The sequence below is a fragment of the Ursus americanus genome, chromosome 29 (genome assembly GCF_024610735.1).
Source record: "Ursus americanus isolate L20-20 chromosome 29, mUrsAme1.1.p, whole genome shotgun sequence".
NCBI classification, from domain to species: Eukaryota; Metazoa; Chordata; class Mammalia; order Carnivora; family Ursidae; genus Ursus; species Ursus americanus.
Genome location: NC_142155.1, coordinates 5,756,762 through 5,780,582, shown reverse-complemented (window position 1 = coordinate 5,780,582; position 23,821 = coordinate 5,756,762). Strand labels below are relative to the sequence as shown.

General features: G+C 38.0%; 1 long non-coding RNA gene and 1 pseudogene across 5 annotated transcripts in view; one reads left to right on the top strand and one right to left on the bottom strand.

Moving 5' to 3' along the window:
* LOC123796523 (uncharacterized) overlaps positions 1–23,821 on the bottom strand; it is a 580,540-nt gene that overhangs the window by 536,649 nt on the left and 20,070 nt on the right. The gene's annotated exons all lie outside the window — the stretch shown is intronic.
* LOC123796555 (alcohol dehydrogenase class-3-like) lies at positions 9,992–11,139 on the top strand (annotated as a pseudogene).

Below are 23,821 nucleotides of genomic sequence, written 5' to 3'. Positions count from 1 at the left end.
GACGGCACTGGAGGAGATAATGCTAAGTGAAATAAGTCAAGCAGAGAAAGACAACTATCATATGATTTCTCTCATCTATGGAACATAAGAACTAGGAAGATCGGTAGGAGAAGAAAGGGATAAAGAAAAGGGGGGTAATCAGAAGGGGGAATGAAGCATGAGAGACTATGGACTCTGAGAAACAAACTGAGGGCTTCAGAGGGGAAGGGGGTGGGGATAGGCTGGTGATGGGTAGTAAGGAGGGCACGTATTGCATGGTGCACTGGGTGTTATACACAAGTAATGAATCATCGAACTTTACATCAAAAAACAGGGATGTACTGTATGGTGACTAACATAATATAATAAAAAAATATTATTATAAAAAAAATTCTGTTTCTTGATCTGAGTGCTAGATATATAGGTGTGCTACTTTGTGAAAATCCACTGAAAATTTTCTCCGTATATACTATACACCAATAAAAAGTTTTGTGAAAATAATAATGTGGTTGCCAGATGCCACTGCTTAAATCTATAACCAACCACTTTTTAAAGGAAAGACTCACTTAGGAAATAAGGTATTCCAAATATTCTACATATAAAGAGGGAGCAAGAGAGGTCTACAATAAAAATTATTCTTAGAAAGAAAAATACACTGTATGTTAACTAACTGGAATTTAAATTAAAAACTTTCAAAAAACTTTCAAAAAAATAAATAAAAATACATATAACTCTGATTCTAATTCTACATTATTCCTGATAGAAATGTTTTCCTTAGCTATAAACACATATACCTAAATACATAGTTGGTTCTTGCACCTAGATTCTCTTCAGAAATCTACAACAGAACAGGTCCAAAACTAAGTTTGTTTTCTCCAAAACCTACACCCCCACCTTCTCTATCTCAGCAAATGGCACCACTACTCACTCTTCTAACCAAGTCAAAAGCATGGCATCTTCTTACTTCCTACATTTTCCTTACTGCCCAAACCAATAAATACTATTTATTACCAATCTGCCTCTAAGTGATCATTTTAGTCCCCTCTCTTCCACTCCCCACTTACCTGCCTTATTTCCATCCATCATTATTTTTGTTATGAATGATTGTGATTAATGGCTCCCCTGACTCTCATCTCATTCCTCCACAATCTCTCCAGCCCAATGCCTTCAGAGCCTTGTAAAGCCACACAAAGATAATCAGTTTCCTAGCTATATACCCATCTTTAAATTTAACCAAAAGCTGTTTCACACATATTCTGAAAGAGGTGTCTTTAATATGTTCTCCTCTCAACAACAACAACAAAAAGTTTCTAAAAAGTAAAGACTGTCCAGTTCTGATATTATGAAAATAATGTGTGACTTCCACCACAATTTCCCAAGACTTCTCTGGTGAGAAACTTGTGGTAATAAAATATTCTATGTTTCATGAAGCAAAAGATAATTGCTTCCATGTTTAAAGTGGCCATGTTTGGAGCATCTGCTCAATCTTATGTCCTCTATAAAAACCTCACTTTTTCCATGGTAAAGGGTAAACTACCCAAGCTGTGACCATATTATTGGACTTTGGGTTGAGTATTTTCTCCAGAGAAACTACTGCCATCGTTTGAAAACTCATTTAAGCTAGGCCAATCAATTTCTCTACTGGGAGTTTGAATTTGAGACTTAAAGATGGTTGTCAGTCTCCGTTGGGCACTTACTAGGACTAGGAAAGAAAAGTTAGAATTGATACACAAAGAAGAGCAGAGGCAGGAGACTGTGGTCTGGAAGAACCAAAGTCAATCTGAGTTTCCCCCTTTTCAGTTCCTGGATCCAGTCCTTACAGCCTGGAAATACTACCTGCTTGTGGATATATGCCATGGCCTGATTCCTTAAAATAAGTCCTTTACCTGGAGTGAGTTTCCAATACTAGTAAATAAAAGATTATAGAGTAAATCAAAGCTAAATTCATCTAGTTACCCACCCTCAAAAAATCCACTTAAAAATATACTATTTTCTATTAATATTGACTTTTTTTCACTTCTATTAATGCTTTAACCAAAGAATAAATCCCATATCCTGTAAAAATAGATTGAACACATTAAAATGTCAAATCTTAAAATGGAAATATCAGCCATATTGCTTTATAGCAATGCTGCCAACTTTTTCCATGCCATACCTCATATAAAAAATGATATTGTTTGTACAGTATACTGAAATGAATGGAATGCATGAGGTCACAGGCCCAGAACCAACCTGGCTTCCCAAAGACTCAGAGGATCAATGTCTTACATGTTTGTGGCATACCAGTATGCCCCAGCACACCAGTTAGGGAGTTCTTAATAAACATATCTTGTGTAACTGGAAAGTGTATCCCCATATTGAAAGAGCTTGAGATTGTGCTGTATATATAGTACCAAACAGTGAGGGAAGAATTTAAAAACAAGATAGAGAACCTTCTGGGTGAGTCCTCTGAGGAGAGCTTATAACCTAAAAATGGCACTAACTTTGGTTCTAATAACTAATAATGAGAGGGGGACACTTCAGAGCTTTTGAAAAGACTCAAAATCTAATTAAACAGATGGAATGACCACATAGTACTTGTCCCTGCCTTCTGAGATACCACCAAAAAAGACAGCAAAGGAATAAAAAGGGCAAATACCATGAGGAAAAAAAGAACAGCAGGAGATTCAACAGTAGATGAGATATTTTAAGAAATATATTGCACATGGAAAGCACATGGAGAATGACAATTTACCCAAAAAGGGAAGGAGAAGCTTCGATCTAAAGTCTCTGCCGAAAAGGCTGTCGATGAAAACTAAGGTGACTTCATCTTTAGAACTCTTGAGTTATTAAGGACTTGGAGATACTTCATATTTCAGAATTATCAGAAGGTAGAAGTAACAAACAGGCTAAATACAACACTGGTTGAGCAATAAATAACGTCCCCTCCACCATCTTACTTAACCAGGCAAACACCCACTCCATTCTCACTGCCAACACAACTCTACCCTGGTTAGGATAGTAAAGTTACTTCTCTGGAATATTTGAACCAAAAAGGCTATAGACTGGGGCAAGTCAAATGCAATTAAAAATCTAGAAGACACACTAAATGAAATCTCTAAAAAAAAAAAAATTAAAATGAGACAAAGGATTGGAAAATAATTGAGAAAAGAGACTTAGAGGATTATTCTATCAGATCTAACATCTGAATAATAGGAGTTACATAAAGATGGAACAGAAACAAGTGGAGGGGAGAAATTCATCAAAAGTGAATTGTATAAAGAAATGTACACGGTGAGATAGTCCAAGATGGTGGAGGAGTGCAACATCTTAGTTTCATCTGGTCCCAGGAATTCAGCTAGATAGTTATCAAATCATTCCTGGGGCCTCAACTGGAGATCTAAGAAAAGAATAGCTCAACTCTACAAATAGAAAAGTGACCACCTTCTGCAAGGTAGGAGGTCAGAGAAGTGAATCTGAGGTGATATATGGGAAGGCAAACCGTGGGGGGAGGGAGCCTCCATAAACTGGAACCATGAAGTGATAAGTAGCAGAGCACAAAATCAGAACTTTAAGAATCCTGCTCCAATGAGGGATGTTCCTGCCTAAAAGGCACTCAGGTGGTGAAGCGGGGCAGATTCCTAGGTGGGACAGTGTGGTCTCAGAAACCCCAGGATCACAGGAAGACCAGGGGTGCCTGAGTGTGGCAGAGTTCCCAGGCATTGGAGAGCAGAAGCCAGCTGCAATCAGCGAGCCCAGGAGTGGACTTACATCTCTGGGTTGCCATAAACCCCGGACAACCAGATAGCCGGTCAACCGCTCTATGAGCAGGGGCCCAGCAAAGGACAGAACTGTGACAAGATCCTCCCTTTCTCTCCCAGGAGGAGCAGAGCGGATGTGCACAACAGGAGTTTGCAGGGTTTGGAGACTCCAAATAGGTTTGTGTGCCTGAGATAGAAACCCTGGATCACAGGCTGGGTGAGCATAGAGTGCAGAGACCAGGGAGAGAGAAGTGACTGACTGCTTTTTCCTGAGGGCCCACTGAGGAGTGGGGCTCTGAGCTTTCTGCTCTGTAGCTGGAGACTAGGAGGTCACCATTTTCATTCTCATCCTCTAAAGTGGAATGGAAAGCCTTCAGGGAACAAAAGACACATAGAGCAATCTGGAGCAGCTTACATAGCCTGTTCCCCTGGCAAGGGTGGTGCAATTCTGTCCAGGGCAAAGACATGGGAGAATCAGTACAACAAGCCCCTCCCCCCAGAAGATCAGCAAGAACATCTGGCTAAGATCAAGATTACTGATCATAGAGAACTGCAAAACTCCAGTGCTAGGGAAAAATAGTATATAGAATTAATGGGTTTTTTCCCCATGATTCCTTAGTCTCTCAATTTTAATTTTTTTCTCTCTTTTTTCAACCAATTTCTTCTTTTATCAACTCTTATTTTAACTCTTAATCTTCATTTTTACACTTACACTCTATCTTTTCATCATACTCAATTTTATTTTTGTGTATATATAAGCTTTTCTTTCTTTACACTTTTGGGACACAGTTTCTTCTAAAAAACAGACCAAAATACACCCAGAATCTAGTGTATGGCTCTGTTCTTCACCTGACTGATCATATTCTTCTTTTTTCTTTTTTTTTTTTTGTTAAAATCTTTTTTAGATTTTCGTCTTTACACTTAAATTATTCTCGATGAATTTAATTTTTTTTGTATATATATATATATATATATATAAAGTTTATTTTCTTTACACTTTTGGGATGTATTTTCTTCTAATAAACTGACCAAAATACACTCATGATATAGTGTATTGCTCTGTTCTGTTCACCTGTATGTTTATATTCCTTCTCTTTTTGTGTGTCTTTTAATTTTCATTTTTACAGTTACATACTATCTATTCATTATATTTAATTTAATTTTGTACATATATAAATTTTTCTTTCTTTACAATTTAGGATCTAGTTTTCTAACAAGCGGACCAAAATACACACAGGATCCAGTGTATTGTTCTGTTCACCTCTCTGATTATATTTTTGTATTTGTTGCTGTTGTTATTGTTTCAGGTCTCTTCTGATTTGTTCAGTGTATATTTCTCAAGGGTTGTTGTTGCCATTTTAGTATTTTGTTTTCTCATTCATCTATTCTTCTCTGGACAGAATGACAAGATGGAAAAACGTACCACAAAAACAGAACAAGAGACAGTATTTACTGCCAGGGACTCAATCAGTACGGACATAAGTGAGATGTTGAAACTAGAGTTCAGAATAACGATTATAAAGATATTACCTTGGTTTGGGAAAAAAGCATAGAAGACACTAGAGAATCCCTTTCTGGCAATATAAAGGAACTAAAATCTAATCAAGTCAAAACCAAAAAAAAGGGCTATTAAGGACATACAATCAAAAATAGAGGCTTTAACTGCTAGGATAAAAGAGACAGAAGACAGAATTAGTGCTATTGAAGACAAAATGATAGACAATAAAGAAGCTGAGAAAGAGAGAAACAACTACTGGATCATAAGGGGAGAGTTCAAGAGGTAAGTGATACCATAAAGCAAAACAATATTAGAATAATTGGGACCCCAGAAGAAGGGGCAGCAGAAAGTATACAGGAGCAATTTATAGTGGAGAACTTCCCTAATCTGGAGAAGGAAGCAGGCGTTCAAATCAGGAGACAAAGAGCAGCCAATTATATAAATCAACTAAAACCAAAATTAAACAAAAACATTGATAATAATACAATAACAGTAGGGGACTTTAACACCCCACTTACTGCAGATCATCCAAGCAGAAGACCAACAAGGAAACAAGGGCTTTGAATGACACACTGGACCAGATGGACTTCACAGATAAATTCAGAGCATTCCATCCTAAAGCAACAGAATTCACATTCTTCTTGAGTGCACATGGAACATTCTCCAAAACAGATCACATACTAAGTCAAAATCAGGTCTCAACCAGTACCAAAACACTGGTATCATTCCCTGCATACTTTCAGACCACAATGCTTTAAAACTTGAACTCAATCATAAGAGGAAATTTGGAGAAAACTCTAATACATGGAGGCTAAAGAGCATGCTACTAAAGAATGAATGGGTCAACCAGGAAATTAAAGAAGAATTTAAAAATTCCTGGAAACAAATGAAAAGGAAAATACAACTGTCCAAAACCTTTGGGATGTAGCAAAGGAGGTCCTAAAAGGGATGTGTATAGCAATACAAGCCTTTCTCAAGAAAGAAGAAAGGTCTCAAATACACAAACTAACCTTATACCTAAAGTAGCTGGAGAAAGAACAGCAAATAAAGCCTAAACCCAGCAGGAGAAGAGAATTAATAATAATTAGAGCAGAAATCAATGAACTAGAAACCAAAAGAAGAGTAGAACAGATCAATGAGCTAGAAGCTGGTTCTTTGAAAGAATTAATAAGATTGATAAACCCCTGGCCAGACTTATCCAAAAGAAAAGAGAAAGGACCCAAATAAAACCATGAATGAAAGAGGAGAGATCACAGTCAACACTAAAGAAATACAAACAACTAAAAGAACATATTATGAGCAACTACACGCCAACAAATTAGGCGATCTGGAAGAAATGGATGCATTCTAGAGACAATAAACTACTAAAATTGAACCAGGAAGAAATAGAAAACCTGAACAGACCCATAACCAGCAAGGAAACTGAAGCAGTAACCAAAAATCTCCCAAAAAACAGGAGTCCAGAGCCAGATGGCTTCCCGGGGGAATTCTACCAAACATTTAAAGAAGAACTAATACTTATTTTTCTGAAGCAGTTTCAAAAAATAGAAATGGAAGGAAAACTTCCCAATGCTTTCTATGAGGCCAGCATTACTTTGATCCCAAAACCAGACAATGACCCCACCAAAAAGGAAAATTACAGACCAATATCCCTGATGACAATGGATGCAAAAATTCTCATTGAGATACTAACCAATAGGATCCGACAGTACCCTAAAAGGATTATTCACCACAACCAAATGGGATTTATTCCTGGATTGCAAGGGTGGCTCAACATCCACAAGTCAATCAACATGATACACTACATTAATAAAAGAAAAGACAAGAACCATATGATTCTCTCAATTGACGCAGAAAAAGCATTTGACGAAGTACAACACTCTTTCTGGATTAAAACTCTTCACAGTGTGGGGATAGAGGGAACATACCCCAATATCATAAAAACCATATTCAAAAAGCCCACAGAAAATATCATTCTCAATGGGGAAAAGCTCTCACTTTCTTTTCTTTTCTCAGTCAGAAACACACCAGGAATGTCCACAATCACCACTGTTGTTCAACATAGTACTAGAAGTCCTAGCCTCAGCAATCAGCAATCAGACCACAAAAAGAAATAAAAGGCATCTGAATTGGCAAAGAAGAAGCAAAACTCTCACTCTTTGCAGACGACATGATACTTCATGTGGAAAACCAAAGAGACTCCACCCCAAAATTGCTAGAACTCATACAGGAATTTAGCAATGTGGCACAATATAAAAGCAATGCACAGAAATCAGTTACATTTCTATACACTAACAATGAGACAGAAGAAAGAAAAATTAAGGAATCAATCCCATTTACAACTGCACCAAAACCATAAGATACCTAGGAATAAACCTAACCATTGAGGCAAAGGGTCTGTACTCAGAAAACTACAGAACACTCATGAAAGAAATTGAGGAAGACATAAAGAAATGGAAAAACATTCTATGCTCCTGGATTAGAAGAAAAAATACTGTTAAAATGACTATGTCACCCAAAGCAATCAAAACATTCAATTCAATCCCTATCAAAATACCATCAGCATTTTTCACAGAGCTGGAACAAATAATCCTAAAATTTGTATGGAACCAGAAAAGACCCCAAATAGCCAAAGGAATATTGAAAAAGAAAACCAAAGCTGGTGGCATCACAATTCCAGACTTCAAGCTGTATTACAAAGCTGTAATCATCAAGACAGTATGGTACTGGCACAAAAAGAGACACATATATCAATGAAACAGAATAGAGAACCCAGAAATGGACTCTCAACTCTATGGTCAACTAATCTTCAACAAAGCAGGAAAGAATATCCAATGGAAAAAAAGGCAGTCTCTTCAATAAATGATTCTGGGAAAATAGGATAGCCACATGCAGAAGAAAGAAACAACCATTTCCTTACACCATATACAAAAACAGACTCCAAATGGATTAAAGCCCTAAATGTGAGACAGGAACCCATCAAAATCCTAGAGAAGAACACAAGCAGCAACCTCTGTGACATTGGCCATAGCAATTTCTTGCTAGACATGTCTCCAAAGCCAAGGGAAACAAAGGCAAAAATGAACTATTGGGACTTCATCAAGATAAAAAGTTTTGTACAGCAAAGGAAGCAGTCAACAAAACCAAAAGACAACTGACACTCAATTTCTTTCATGAGTGTTCTATAGTTTTCTGAGTACAGAACCTTTGTCTCAATGGTTTGATTTGTTCTAGGTATCTTATGGCTTTTCATGCAGGAGAAGATATTTGCAAATGACATATCAGAAAAAGGGCTAGTATCCAAAATCTATAAAGAATTTATCAAACTCAACACCCAAAGAACAAATAATCCAATCAAGAATTGGGCAGAAGACATGAACAGATATTTCTCCAAGAAGACGTACAAATGGCCAACAGACACATGAAAAAATGCTCCACATCAACTGGCATCAGGGAAATACAAATCAAAACCACAACAGGATACTACCTCACACTTGTTAGAATGGGTAAAATTAACAAGTCAGAAAATGACAGATTTGGTGAGGATATGGAAAAAGGGGAACCCTCTTACACTGTGGGTGGGAATGCAAGCTGGTATAGCCACTCCGGAAAACAATATGGAGGTTCCTCAGCATGTTAAAAATAGAGCTACCCTATGACCCAGCAATTGCACTACTGGGTATTTACCCCAAAGATACAAATGTAGTGATCCAAAGGGGCACCTGCACCCCAATGTTCATAGCAACAATGTCCCCAATAGCCAAACTGTGGAAAGAGCCGAGATGATGAATCAACAGATGAATGGATAAAGAAAATATGGTTTATACCACAATGGAATATTACTCAGCCATCAGAAGGGATGAATACTTACCATTTACATCCACCAAAGTATCAATCAAGTGCGAGGAGAAAATGTAAATGAAATTTTGGATACACAATAAATTTTAAAATGTAGAAAGTTGGCTAACTGAACATAATAAAGAAATAAAATAATATAAAATAAAATTTAGGAAGCCATGGGAGATGTACCTCAGAGAAAGATGAAATAAAAGGAAAAAAAAAAGATAAAGACACAGAATCTAGCAAACAGTAGAGCCAACACAGGATAGAGCTACAAAAGGAGATCCTAGGATGACAGTAATTCATCAGGCCAAAGGAACAATTGATACAGATAGAAAAAGTAAAATGGAAGGATCTCAGAGGGAAGTCTAAAAGTTCATGAAATTGATAAACTATTTGAAATGCTGAACACTTGGAAATAAATACTCATGAGGGTTAGATAGAGCCCTTAAAAACTGATTGTAGGTATGCTGAAAACTAATGCAAAAAAAAAAAAGGTAATTGTTATCAATGAAGAGAAAACTTTTACGAGAAAGAAACAGTCACAGACTACTACTTGGCTTTGTAGTAAATAGTATTTTCACAGTCATAATAAAGTAAAAACTGAATACTGACTGGCCCCCCAAATTATCATATTATTACATCAGAAGAATAGTCAGGCAGGAAAGTAAAGTGTGGGTAAAGAATGTAAGATACCAATTCAGAAAGACCTACCTTGATGGGAAATAAATAGAATAATTTGGAGGAAAATACTAGAAGAAACCACCAAAAGAAATAAAAACGGTCGCCTCTGGGAAAGTTCACAGAGTATTTAGAAAGTCAGAAGACAGCAATTTTTCATTATTATGTTATTTGATTTTTCACAAACATGAATTACTTTTAAAAATATGTGAGGATGGGGTCCCACCCCGGATGTCCCCCATCACTGACTGAGTCAGAGGCTATGGTCAACCAGGTTATCAAGTGCAAGGCTGAAGTTGCCTGGGAGGCAGGAAAGCCTCTCTCTATAGAGGAGGTAGTGGTGGCACCCCCAAAGGCTCATGAAGTTCGAATTAACATTATTGCCACTGCAGTTTGCTACACCGATGCCCGTACCCTGAGTGGGGTTGATCCTGAAGGGAGTTTGCCAGTGAGCCTGGAACATGAAGGTGCTGGAATTGTGGAAAGTGTTGGTGAAGCAGTTACTAAGCTAAAGGCAGGTGATACTGTCATCCCACTTTACATCCCATGGTGTGGAGAATAAAAATTTTTCTAAACCCTAAAACAAACCTTTGCCAGAAAATAAGAGTTACTCAGGGAAAGGATTAATGAGAGATGCACTAGCAGATTTACTTGCAAAGGAAAGACAATTTTACGTTACATGGGAACCAGCATGTTTTCTGAATATACATTGTGGCTGACATCTCTGTTGCTAAAATTGATCCTTTAGCACCTTTGGATAAAGTCTGCCTTCTGGGTTGTGGCATTTCAACTGGTTATGGTGCTGTGCTGTAAACACTGCCAAAGTGAAGCCTGGCTCTACTTGTACCATCTTTGGCCTAGGAGGAGTTGGACTGGCGGCTATCATTGGCTATAAGGTGGCTGATGCATCCCGGATCATTGGTGTGAACATCAATTAAGATAAATTTGCAAGAGCCAAGGAGTTGGAGCCTCTGAACATATTAACCCCAGGACTTCTGTACACCCATCCAGGAAGTGCTCACTGAAATGAGTGAGGGGGGAGTGGACTATTCCTTCAAGTGTATTGGTAACGTGAAAGTCATGAAAGCAGCGCTGCAGGCCTGCCACAAAGTCTGGGGTGTCAGCGTCACAGTCAGAGCAGCTGCTAGAAATTGCCACTCGCCCATTTCAGCTGGTAACAGATCACACATGGAAAGGCACTGCCTTTGGAGGATGGAAAACTGTGGAAAATGTCCCAAAGTTGGTGTCTGTTATATGTCAAAGTTGTATGTCCAAAGTTAAATGTCCAAAAAGATAAAAGTTGATGGATTTGTGACTCATAATCTGTCTTTTGACCAAATTAACAAAGCCTTTGAACTGATGCATGCAGGAAAGAGCAAGCCAACTGTTGTAAAGCTTTAAATTCAACAGAGAAAACATGTTCATCTTTGTACCTAAGTCCTGTGGTCCAACTGGAACAGCCAAACAGCAAGATCTTCCAAGTTCACAGCCTCTTAGACCTTCTCTACTACTACTTCTAGAGTAACCTACTCTAGGCAATAATATTTTTTGTATAATTCATAAATCTCTAATCAAGGACAAGGCTAATACAGTCATAAATCTGTTTTCTGAACTCTCCTTCACATGAATAATTGCTAGCTCATTAAGTAATATTCTAACATAATAAAAGTAATTTCTGTGTAAAAAGAATATGTGAGGATGAAGAAAACAGTCATAAACTATATGTTCAAAAATATTTGTGCCATTTGCTCTTTGCTTGGAAATGAAAAATTTTAATTTAGTGAAAGCAGAGGATGAATACATTTTACAAAAACAGTATAATTTGTGAATTTCCTTCATTCAATTATGCCACTCATTCTGCATTGACCAACATCTATCAAAAATATCTTTGCGTTATAGAGGATATAATAACACTTCAGATTCAAGGTAGAGTTTTTCTTAAAATTATTGATCTACTTATATTTAAATTTAAATTTAATATTTTCATTGTTGTTTTATCCAAACATGTATGAAAATGTTTACATTTGGATAATGACAGACCAATTAGTTGCTTTAAGTTAAATTTCCTGAACTACAAAAGGTAAAATAAAGTCTTAGGTCAGTGAAAGACATCAAACTACTAAAGTGGGATTTCATGGCTCAGATTACTTGGAAAGGGAAAATTATAAAGACTATGCAATTTACAGAGAAATTAGCATTTTATTTTATAAAACCTGATGTCTTCTTTAAGTTTCTAAATAGTGGCTAAACAATATCATAGTTATCTGAAAATTATTTTTCTAAACTGTGAAGTAGTTTTTTTGTCACACAACTTTCTTGACTATTAGATTTTTTTTTTCCAAAGAAAAATCTGAGTATTTCAGTGAGCTAATTTGTAAGCCAAGCACTTCTTCCCTCTCTCAATTGTTCAAACAAATCCCCAATGGCCTCCCTGAGTTAAATTAGCAGAAGAATAATATTTCATGGCTCATTAATGCATAGAATCAAGTAGCAGATCCCAGCTCAGCAGTGTAAAGATAGAAACAATGGGGTGTGTCCCATTTTGTTAACTCCACAATGTGCCTAAAGGCCTCAACCAAAAGATATAAATTAAGGATTAAACATAACTGTAAAGCAACTGGCTAACACAAAAAAACTTTTAAAGAACTATTTTAACAGAAAGAACTAGTGCAACCTAAATTTTTGTCACTTTTTTAGTAGATTAACAATACCTATTTTTATTCGTAGGCCAAATTTCTGCTGCAACTCAATTGCATTTCATGTTTACAAGGCCTCCATTGCCTCTCTGAGCAGTAATAGTATTCATATTTGTATTCTATTTATATTTGAATAATGTTCAGGAGACTTCATATTTGAGTCCTTACACTCAGGTGACTTCTTCAGTTGCATTTCAAGGGTTTCTAACTAAGAGGAGGTGTGCATACACCCAAGAGAAGTACAAGACAATTCTTTGGAGATATGTAAAGAAAAGTACTAGAATTTCTGTATCTATTTATTTTTTTCTAAAAATAAAAAATAAAGTAAGAGTCTATATTTAATATACAAATTATCACTGCATCCTAGCTCAGTAAGTATATCAGAGACCCCACATCTCATACAGTGAGCAAAACATCTTGGAGAAAGAGTAAATAATCTAGGCACAGAAGAATGAATGGTAGTGTCCTCATGCATTAATTCTCTGATTTCAGCAGGTTACACCTTATAGCAGTTTACAAGAGACTAATTAGGAGGGTTTGCAGATTATATTGTCAAGTTTTTCTACACTAACCTTCACAAGAACAAAAAATTACTTTAAAATATTCTGACAAAGACATCATATGTTAAAGATAATGCTAATGATGCAAACCCATAAGTGAACCAAGAAAATGGCAGCATGGAAAGTTCTATTCCTGGTATTTGTTCCTCATTGTTTATACTATGAGATAAAAACAAAGATGATCATATTAGATCAAAGAGTTGGTCAAAAATTCAAAATTATCAAAACAACAATTTAATTTATATTTTTATATTCACAATTACTCAATTATGGACATTCTTGTGCATATGTTCTTCATTGTGATAACTAGTCATTGATAACATGCAACCCTTACAATTAACCTGACATTTTAAAATACTGTTTTGTTCACCTTTGCTTTATTTCAAATTTTTATGTGGTTTTTGTAATGCATGAAATATGTTAGCATTATTTAATTCAGTTATTTTTATTTATTATAAAGGTAGAATAGTGGATTAACAGCATGAACATTGAACCAGACTGCCAAATTCTGCTACTTACTACTAACATGGACAATTTATTTAATCTCCCTATGTCTCAGTTTTCCTACAGAAAGTGGTGATAATAACAGTACCTATTTCATAGGGTTGTTATGAAGAAAAATTAGTTAAAATTTATAGAAAAATAGTTAAAATTTATGCTCATCATGGAACACTACATCAAAAATTAATGATGTATTGTATGGTCTCTAACATATCATAATTAAAAGAAATTATGTTCGGTGCCTTTAACATAGTAATATCTATATAAGTACCATAAACTAAATTAAAATATCAAAGAAATTAATGTATATGTATTGGGATATATGCTTAATTTTTTTTTTACAAACGTGTATGCAAATCAACAAAGTTTGAAGCCCACTGTTCTAGAGAATCTTTGTCATATTTGTTACTTGAGAACTGAAAGATGGTCATAGTATATAGACAGAAAATTCCTATTCCATTCATGTAACCTAAACCAAGAAGATATATATTTTAATTTTACATAGAGATTCATGCTCTACTTTTCAAAATAATAAAGGAAGAACAGAAAACAGATGTTTAAAATAAGCAACAAGTTAGACACCAATTGAGGGGGAGGAGTAAGATGGCGGAGGAGTACGGGTCCCCTTTTTCAGCTGGTCCCCGGAGTTGAGCTGGATAGGTACCAGACCAGCCTGAACATCCAAGGAATCAGCCTGAGATGCAGGAAGATACAACTGGATCTCTACAAATGAACATCTCCAGCGCTGAGTATTGAGGTACGAAGCGGGGAGCCATGAATCCGTGCACAGATATTGGAAGATAAACGGAAGGGGGAGGGAGCCACCACGTTCGGGCGCCGGGAAGCGGTAGCCACCTGCATGGGAGAGCGGGCGGGGCTCGTGGACGGCACCCGGAAAACAGCAGACTGAGACCGTGAGCCAGGGAACGCACGCAACCAGTCTGAAAACCAGAGCTCCGGAGTGCCCGCGAACCACACTGAAACAGAGCTCTGGAGTGCTCGGGGGTGGCTGGCAGCTGGCGGTGTTAGAAACACAAAGGACAGAGATGTGCCGGACCTGGAAGTGAGGGCTGGGACACCAGCTGGGGGGCGCACATCCTGGGACACTGCAGGGCTTAGCAGCACCAACAGAAACATAGTTAAAGTGGCCATAAGAGCTCAATGAAGAGCAGACTGAGATCTCTGTTCTGAGACAGAGGCTGGGATTCGGCCACTGCTGCTCTGACTATCAGAAGAGGCACAGCAAACCGCCAGGGAAAGCTGCCAGAGAACAAAAGCCTGGAAATACCGGCTCAGAGAGTGCCCATCCCCATCCCCCCTCCCAGGGGACATGGAGAATCTACCCAAACAGGGTTGCCTGAGTATCAGCGTGGCAGGCCCCTCCCGCAGAAGGCAGGCTGAAAAATCAAGAAGCCTACATCCCTAAGGTCCCTATAAAACAAGTGCAAACTGCATGGGTCCTGGTCAATAATTTGGGCTCTGGACAACCCCGCAACCTCTCCTCATCAGAATGACAAGAAGGAGAAATCCCCCCCAGAAAAGAAAAGACAATGAGTCTGTGGCCTCTGCCACAGAACTAATGGATATGGATATAACCAAATTATCAGAAATGGAGTTCAGAGTTACAATGGTCAAGATGATATGTAGCCTTGACAAAAATATTAACGAGAATATAGAATCTCTAAGGGCGGAAATGAGAGCGAATCTGGCAGAAAATAAAAATGCTATGAATCAAATGCAGTCAAAACTAGATGCTCTGACGGCAAGGGTGAATGAGGCAGAAAAATGAATCAGCGAATTGGAGGATGGGTTTTTAGAAGAGAAAGCTAAAACAGAAACTTGGCTCGAAAAAATCCAGTCTCAAGAATGTAGGTTATGGGAGATTACTGACTCAATGAAACGTTCCAATGTCAGAATCATCGGCATCCCCGAGGGGGTGGAGAAAAACAGAGGTCTAGAAGAGATATTTGAACAAATTGTAGCTGAAAACTTCCCTAATCTAGCAAAGGAAACAAGCATTCATGTCCAAGAGGCAGAGAGGACCCCTCCCAAACTCAACCACGACAAACTTACGCCATGTCACGTCATAGTGCAAATCGCAAATATTAGATCCAAGGATACAGTATTGAAAGCGGCCAGTGCAAAGAAATTTCTCATGTACCAAGGCAAAGGTATCAGAATTATATCAGACCTGTCTACACAGACCTGGAATGAGAGAGAGGGTTGGGCAGGGGCATTTTTAAAGCTCTTTCAGAGAAAAACATGCATCCAAGGATCCTTTATCCAGCAAGGCTGTCATTCAGAATCGATGGAGAGATAAGGACCTTCCAAAATCGCCAGTCACTGACCAATTTCGTAACCACGAAACCAGCCCTACAGGAGATATTAAGGGGGGTTCTATAAAAGTAAAAAGGCCCCAAGAGTGATACAGAACAGAAAGTTACAATCTATAGAAACAAAGACTATACAGGCAACATGACATCATTAAAAACATATCTCTCAATAAACACTCTCAACGTGAATGGCCTATATGCTCCCATAAGACGCCACAGGGTTGCAGATTGGATAAAAAGACATGACGCATCCATTTGCTGTCTACAAGAGACTCACTTTGAACCTAAAGATACATCCAGACTGAAGCTAAAGGGATGGAAAACCATCTTTCATGCCAATGGACCTCAGAAGAAAGCTGGGGTAGCAATTCTCATATCAGACAGACTGGTTTTTAACTAAAGACTATAGTTAGAGATACAGAAGGGCACTATATTATTCTTAAAGGATGTATCCAACAAGTGGATATGACAATTAGAAATATCTATGCCCCCAACAGGGGAGCAGCAAGATACACAAGCCAACTCTTAACCAGAATAAAGAGACATATAGATAAAAATACTTTAATAGCAGGGGACCTCAAACCTCCACTATCAGCAATAGCAGATCACCTAAGCAGAAAATCAACAAAGAAACAAGAGCTTTGAATGCCATACCAGACCAGATGGACCTCATAGATATTTATAGAACACTACACCCCAGAACAACAGAATACTCATTCTATTCTAATGCACATGGAACATTCTCCAGAATAGATCATGTTCTGGGTCACAAAACAGGTCTCAAGCGATACCAAAAGACTGAAATTATTCCCTGCGTATTCTCAGACCACAATGCTTTGAAATTGGAACTCAATCACAAGGAAAAATTTGGAAGAAACTCAAACACTTGGAAACTAAGAACCATCCTGCTCAAGAATGATTCAATAAACCAGGAAATCAAAAATCAATTTAAACAATTTATGGAGACCAACGAGAATGAAAACACAATGGTCCAAAATCTGTAGGACACTGCAAAGGCAGTCCTAAGGGGAAAATACATAGCCATCCAAGCCTCACTCAAAAGAATAGAAAAATCTAAAATGCAGTTTTTATATTCTCACCTCAAGAAGCTGGAACAGCAACAGAAGAACAGGCCTAATCCATGCACGAGAAAGCAGTTGATCAAGATTAGAGCAGAGATCAATGAATTAGAAACCAGGAGCACAGTAGAGCAGATCAACAGAACTAGAAGCTGGTTCTTTGAAAGAGTAAATAAAATAGATAAGCCACTGGCAAGACTTATCCAAAAGAATAGTGAAAGGACCCAAATTAATAAAATTATGAATGAAAAGGGAGAGGTCACAACCAATACCAATGAAATAGGAAGGATCATTAGAAACTTTTATCAACAGCTTTATGCCAATAAATTAAGCAATCTGGAAGAGATGGAGGCCTTCCTGGAAACCTATAAACTACCAAGACTGAAACAGGAAGAATTTGATTTTTTAAACAGACCAATTAATTATGAAAAGATTGAAGCAGTGATTAAAACCTTCCAAAAAACAAAACTCCAGGGCCTGATGGATTCCCCGGGGAATTCTACCAAACATTCAAAGAAGAAATAATACCTATTCTCCTAAAGCTATTTCAAAAAATAGAAACAGAAGGAAATCTACCAAACTCATTCTATGAGGCCAATATTACCTTGATCCCCAAACCAGGCAAAGACCCCATCAAAAAGGAGAATTACAGACCGATATTCCTGATGAATATGGACGCCAAAATTCTCAACAAGATCCTAGCTAAGAGGATCCAACAGTACATTAAAAGGATTATCCATCATGACCAAGTGGGATTCATCCCTGGGATGCAAGGGTAGTTCAACATTCGCAAATCTATCAGTGTGATAGATTATATCAACAAGAAAAAAGTCAAGAATCATATGATCCTCTCAATAGATGCAGAAAAAGCATTAGACAAAATACACCACCCTCTCCTGATTAAAACCCTTCAGAGTGTAGGGATAGAGGGTACATTCCTCAATCTCATAAAAACCATCTATGAAAAGCCTACAGCAAATATCATTCTCAGTGCGGAAAAGCTGGAAGCCTTTCCCTTAAGATCAGGGACACGACAAGGATGCCCACTCTCGCCACTATCATTCAACGTAGTACTAGAAGTCCTTGCAACAGCAATCAGACAACAAAAAGGGATAAAAAGTATTCAAATCGGCAAAGAAGAAGTCAAACTGTCTCTTCGCAGATGACGTGATACTCTGTACGGAAAAACCAAAAGACTCCACCCCCAAACTACTAAAAGTTATAGAGCAATTCAGTAACGTGGCGGGATACAAAATCAGTGCTCAGAAATCAGCTGCATTTCTACACACGCACAATGAGACTGAAGAAGGAGAAATTAGAGAATCCATTCCATTTACAATAGCACCAAAAATCATACGTTATCTCGGAATTAACTTAATCAGAGACATAAAGGATCTATATTCTAGAAACTACAAATCACTCTTGAAAGACATTGAAGAAGACACAAAAAGATGGAAAAATATTCCATGCTCATGGATCGGAAGAATTAACATAGTTAAAATGTCTATGCTACCCAGAGCAATCTACACTTTCAATGCCATCCCAATCAAAATACCAATGACATTTTCAAAGAACTGGAACAAACAGCCCTTAAATTTGTATGGAACCAGAAAAGGCCAAGAATCGCCAAGGAATTGTTGAAAAGGAAAAACAAAGCCGGAGGCATACAATGCCGGATTTCAAGCTGTACTACAAAGCTGTAATCACAAAGACACCATGGTACTGGCACAAAAACAGACACATAGACCAATGGAACAGAACAGAGAACCCAGAAAAGGACCCTCGGCTCTTTGGGCAACTAATCTTTGATAAAGCAGGAAAAAACATCCAGTGGAAAAAAGACAGTCTCTTCAATAAATGGTGCTGGGAAAATTGGACAGCTACATGCAAAAGGATGAAACTTGGCTACTCTCTCACACCATACACAAAGATAAACTCCAAATGGATGAAAGACCTCGATGTGAGACAGGAATCCATCAAAATCCTAGAGGCGAGCATAGGCAGCAACCTCTATGACATTGGCCACAGCAACCTTTTTCATGACACATCTTCAAAGGCAAGAGAAACAAAAGAAAAAATGAACTTGTGGGACTTCATCAAGATAAAAAGCTTCTGCACTGCCGAGGAAACAGTCAAAAAAACTAAGAGGCAGCCCATGGAATGGGAGAAGATATTTGCAAATGACACTACAGATAAAAGACTGGTATCCAAGATCTACAAAGAACTTCTAAAACTCAATACACAACAAACAAATAAACAAATCATAAAATGGGCAGAAGATATGAACAGACACTTTTCCAATGAAGACATACAAATGGCTAACAGACACATGAAAAAATGTTCAAAATCACTAGCCATCAGGGAAATTCAAATCAAAACCACATTGAGATACCACCTTACGCCAGTTAGAATGGCAAAAATTGACAAAGCAAGAAACAACAATTGTTGGAGAGGATGTGGAAAAAGGGGATCCCTCCTACATTGTTGGTGGGAATGCAAGTTGGTACAGCCACTCTGGAAAACAGTGTGGAGGTCCCTTAAAAAGTTAAAAATAGAGCTACCCTATGATCCAACAATTGCATTCCTGGGCATTTACCCCAAAGGTACAGACGTAGTAAGGAGAAGGGCCATATGCACCCCAATGTTCATAGCAGCATTGTCCACAATAGCTAAATTGTGGAAGGAGCCGAGATGCCCTTCAACAGATGACTGGATTAAGAAGATGTGGTCCATATAGTCAATGGAATATTACTCAGCTATCAAAAAGAATGGTTTCTCAACATTTGCTGCAACATGGACAGCACTGGAGGAGATAATGCTAAGTGAAATAAGTCAAGCAGAGAAAGACAATTATCATATGGTTTCACTCATCTATGGAACATAAGAAGTAGGAAGATCAGTAGGAGAAGAAAGGGATAAAGAAAGGGGGGATAATCAGAAGGGGGAATGAAGCATGAGAGACTATGGACTATGAGAAACAAACTGAGGGCTTCAGAGGGGAGGGGGGTGGCAGAATGGGATAGGTTGGTGATGGGTAGTAAGGAGAGTACATATTGCATGATGCACTGGGTGTTATACGCAACTAATGAATCATGGAACTTTACATCAAAAACCAGGGATGTACTGTATGGTGACTAACATAATATAATAAAAAAATTATTATAAAAAAAAGTTAGATACCAATTACATATGGCTAACATATACTGTGTCTAGGATTCCCAACAGATTCACTCTATCAAATATACCTTATACTAATGTTTATATTGATTCATATTCCCTGAGCAGCAAAAACTGATCATGGAAGATATGCAGGAGCCTTCTCAGATAATAAAAATCAGCATATATGACAATTCAAATAATTAATGGTTACTGATGGCCAATGATGGCCAGGATGTGTGTGACTACTGCCTCAAGAGCCCAGTTGTGGCTGTGTATGCAAATGATTGCAATGCAATGAGGCAACTGTTCATAAGGGAGCATAAAAATGACATTTTGAGCATTACTGGCTGAAACTGGGAGGCTGAGAGAGGGCTTTTTAGAGGATCTAGGTATCATTGTAGATGGCTACCAGGATGATTTAGTGTGTTGGGCCAAACCACACATACTAGCACAAACCATGAGGTTAACAAGACTGTAAGAATTAATATTGTTAATATGTCCATACTACCCAAAACTACAAATTCAATACAATTCTATCAAAATTCCAAAGGCATTTTCACAGAAATAGAAAACCAACCCTAAGATTTGTATGGAACCACATAAGACATCAAGTAGCCAAAGCAATCTTGAAAAAAAGAGATGGAAAGGGAAAGGGAGAAATTATACTGCAAGGCAGGATACAGGGAGTTGAAGTCAATAGCAAGCTATGTGAGGAGTTAGTTCTGCCTGAAAGAATATGGCTAGAACACTGTGGGGGGTACAGGTAGAGTAGGGACAGAATCTCGTCCAGACAAGACTGAAAGCCAGGGATAAAGATTCCATCCAATTAAAAATTAGTGAACAAAGAGAACGGCATTAGGAGCCAAGCCAGAAGAAATCAAACCATCTGAGGAACAAAAGTGGGATTCAGCGGCACCTGGGTGGTTCAGTTGGTTAAGCCTCTGCCTTTGGCTCAGGTCATGATCCCAGGGTCCTGGGATTGAGCCCCACATCGGGCTCCCTGCCCTGCGAGGAGTCTCCTTCTCCCTCTAACCCTCCCCCCTGGCTTGTGATCTCTCTCTCTCTCTCAAATAAATAAAATCTTAAAAAAAAAAAAAAAGAAAAGTGGGATTCAGTCAAGAGAGTCTCAGATAAGAGAGTAAAAGAAAGATATAGGGGCACCCGGGTGGCACAGTTGGTTAAGCATCCGATTCTTGGTTTCAGCTCAGGTTGTGATTTCAGGGTGGTGAGATCAAGCCCCACATCAGGCTCCATACTCTGCATGGAGTCTGCTTAAGACTCTCACCTTCCCCCTCTACCACACCCCCTCCCCCAAAATAAATAAAGATAAATCTTTAAATTTAAAAAAAGAAAAGAAAAGAAAGATATAGGAACAGGAAGGCAAGTGTGGACGTGATTTACATGGCTCCAGCCATGCCAAGGCTGTCACTCAAAGGCAGAGCTAACCACTGTAATTCAGTTACCAACTGCAAAGAACTGATAAGAAACTGTGAAGAAAAAAGAACAGCAAAAGTGCACACTGCCTAGAAGGCCTTTGGGTTGGAAGTGACTTCTGCTTGACAGACACTTTTATTCTAGAGATTAAAAAGTATCTTTCCTCTTTTCTGGCCTCCCTCCAAGGCTCCAGAACCTAATTTGCCATTGCCCAAATACAGAATGTTCTTTCAAATCTCCAAATTTTTTCTTTAGGCTTCTATCTGTGCCTGAAACACCTCGTCCTCCAAGGCCAGGTACCCAAATATGACAGTTGAATTTAATTAAAGTCTATTGATTACACTGGCTTTTCCTTTGGTAAAACTCAAAGTAATGACCCCACGGGGGGTAAGAATAACAAAGTAACCAGAAACTATCTTCTAAGGACCAATGTCCCCAGAAAGGGCTCCTGTGATCCCAATAAAATGGTTACCAAAGTTACTGCTAACTTGGTTCCCTCTCATAGGAAAATTGAAATTTCCTTAGTAGGAAATTAAGGAAGCAGAGGTATCCCCAAATCTTCACAGTACCAAAAGCCTAAAGAACTTTCCACACATCAAGATCCATATCGAGGACTTGGCATTTATCACCCAATGTGCCATTTCTCAAAACCACAAACTATCACTGCCCTTTTCAGACAGGGCATCCTAATATTACCCACTTCCCAGGCAAACTGTAGAAATGCCAAATTCATCATTTCACATATTTTCAAGGTTGATAGCATTGGCTGATCTTGAGTTTCAAACCTTGAAAAACTGATTTTTAGATTTTTCACAGTTGTATGAGAAATTGTTCTCTTTTTTTTTTTGAGAAACTGTTCTTTTTAAGACTAGAAAAATGAAAGCATAATTAGTTTGCTGAAACGGTTGAGTATCAGTGATTTACTCATACTGAGCTCAGCATGAAGATCATGCTGTTCCTTTAGCACTTTCTGACTGACAAGGCAGGAACCCCATGAGTCTGAACATTCTGTATCAACAATAATGGGAATGTAACTGGACTTTGATGTTGAAGGGCCTAGAGCACCTGTGGGATTAAAATGCCAACTGATCATGGGCCAGTTTACTATTTAATACTAAACCTAATGCCCAAGTCCACCATACAGCTCATTTGATTTTGTATGAAATTGTTCTCTCACTGAAGTGCTGCCATTTTGCAACAGTATTATCTATTATAGAGAGCACAAAAGACCAAGTGCTTTCACATTAGCTCCAGCACCTACACTAACACATTTTAAACTGGATATCCCCATTCTTATTTTGGTACTCTTGTCATTGTTTGAAGTTCAAGGTGTGCCCTAAAAGCTACTTTTTAAATATGCACCTATGAAATATACCTCTGGTTGTGTTCTCTGAAAGTAGGCCATTTTGGCTTTATCTTGGAATAATATAATAATCTGAGTTAATATTTACTTACTCCGTGGTAGGGACCACACTGAGTGCTTTTACTTGGATTAATTTATCCAATCCCCATGCTATTATTAGACCAGAAAACTGAAGGTTAGAGTCATTAAGTCATTTGCCCTAGGTCACAGAGCTGGTGAGTGTCAGAAAGTTTTTTAAGTAGAGATAACTAGAGCTCATTCATACTATTTTTAATGTCTGGAAAATGATTGTATTTATTTATAGTTAGAAAGACCTATCATTAACTTTGAGTTTGAATGTCCTATCTTGACCCCACAAAAGGACTCCAGAATCACTCTAGAGCATATAATAGATTTAGATTAGTAACTCACTTTTTAAGGAACATACTTCTGAATTTATCCCAAAGGACATTACATGGCCAGTCAGATGCCTAGAAAAATCACTTCTGCTCCTTTGGCCACATTACTCATTCATCCTTAGAAGAAGAAAACAAAAAAGACAGAGGAATAACTTTCAACAAACACTGAAGATATTAAAAATGTTAACTCACTCAGGACCTGATGTGTTCCCTAACATTCTTTGAGCAAAATCTGATTCCTAGAGTAGCAGGAATGATTCAGATTTCAGGTCCTCCATTGGACCCTGCATGTACGTGATCCTGGACATGTTACTTACCTTCTGAATCTCAGTTTCCTCCTCTATAAAATGGAAATACCCTACCTTGTAAGGTAGATTAGATTATTAGCATAATGAGAACTGGATTTCAGTTGCTAAAAAACTTTTAGCCATCTGTCATCATCATTAGAACTTCTAATAGCCAGAAAACTTCTAAGATCATCTCTCCCCATATACAACAGCAACGATTACACTGAAGACAGCTTTATAAGATCATAGACTCTTTCTTTAAATAATTTGATT